Below are 1,757 nucleotides of genomic sequence, written 5' to 3'. Positions count from 1 at the left end.
TAAAGTATCGCGCAAAAAAAAACACTGCGACTCACTTCGCTCTCTCACTTCTCACGAGCCTCACGCTTTCCGACGAGGGTTGGTTTTTGTTTTCCCTAAGGATGTCCCGATGCGGTGCAGGCTCGTCGCTATTTACAGCCCTCACCCTGCCCTTCCTCCCACCCCATGCTCGGTTATGGACGTTTAGCACGCGGACCGATTTTATCGTCCTTTCGCTGCGAGACTCCCAGCCCCCAAAGGGCTCAAGGACATGCGTTCGGGTTTGCCGATCGAACGGTTCCTTCGAAGGGCTTCAAACGCCCTCCTTACGCACTTACCTGTGGACCAGGACCAAAAAAAAAGGACCTCCTACACCAGTGCACTTTCGCAAGGCACCGTTCTACAGCTGGGCCGTGGTTGATCGGTTCGTGGAAAGCAGCCAGACGCGTGAAAACCGCGGGCTAAACGCCAGCAACGGCAACAACAAACGCGCACACACGCACACGCACACGCCACACACCCACACGACAGTGTTTCGGAGCGCAAGGACCTCCAAAAAGCCGGTGGCACTGGTTTTTTTTCGGATCACTTGCTTTCGATATCGCACGGTTCCAATAAACTCTCGGGCCGTGGGTGGGGCATCCCTTTTTTCTCCCTCTTCTTTGCTTTTTCCTGCTTCCTTTTGTTTGCGTTGCTATTCTCCTCTCGCACACGCACCCAGCTTTTCCACCGCAAAAACCCTCCCACACACAGACGGGTCGCCAATTTGTTGCTCGGCACTTCGCGAAATGAAGAGAAAGAAAAAACCAAAACAGACGATTCGCACGCAACGACCCGCACGGGAAAGGAGACAATCGCGCGCGCGCACACACACACACACTCACACACGTACGGGCACGTTTAAGGGTGGGTGGGATGCCGCTCGGTGAATGCGAACCACCGAGGAACGGCAAGCGAATGAAGCACGCGGCACGCGTGTGTGTCCACCGTCGACGAATGGTCGAATGTAAATGCGTGGGGCTCCGAGAATCCGCCAAACGGTGGGCTGCCGTTGAGGCCCCAAAAGGGCCACGATCGCGAGCTAGCTTTCTCTGCCTTTCTCGCTCTCTCTCGCACGCACGCGTGCGCTCATAATGCTCTCGCTGTTTCGCTTGATCAGTCCACGGGGAGAGACAAATTCAAATTCGCTCACAGCTCTCACACAAAGTGACAGCGCGCATGGTTCGATCAACCGATCACCCGCGAGAAGCTCTCTCACGGGTGAGTGAGAGAGCAAGCGAGAGAGAGAGAGAGAGAGAGAGAGAGAGAGCAGAACGCGCGATCGGAGCAGGAAAATAAATCACCGCCACGGCAAGTACCGTTCGCGTCGCTGCCAGCGGTCCTTCCCGCAGGACAGAGCGTGATCTCTTGTGAGCTTTAATCGCGAGCTTTTTTTTTGTTTTGTTTTGCCCCGTTAGTGTGCGTTTTCCTGCCCGCCAAAGTGGGCGCAGAAAAATACAAAAAGGAGGGGGGGGGGGAGTTAGGGAAGCAAGTTCCTTTCGGGGATGGAGGTTGGGTGTTTTCCTCTCGCTTACAAACCATCGGTGCTTGCTTTTCGCGCACACCAACGACGTTTAGGAGTGGCTTTTCGTCCATTTTGTGTGTGTGAGTGTGTGTGTGTTAATTCTTCCTTTTTCGAAGTCGGAAGCTGGGCCCCGTTAGGAGGTCGAGTGTCTGAATAGTGCTCTAACGTCCCTGCTCTTATTGCGAGGAATTTTAGTTGCTAAAACATGACCCCG

This window comes from Anopheles nili, chromosome X, assembly GCF_943737925.1.
Source record: "Anopheles nili chromosome X, idAnoNiliSN_F5_01, whole genome shotgun sequence".
Classification (NCBI taxonomy): domain Eukaryota; kingdom Metazoa; phylum Arthropoda; class Insecta; order Diptera; family Culicidae; genus Anopheles; species Anopheles nili.
The sequence above is the reverse complement of the archived record's forward strand: the minus strand, read 5'-3'. Positions refer to the sequence as shown.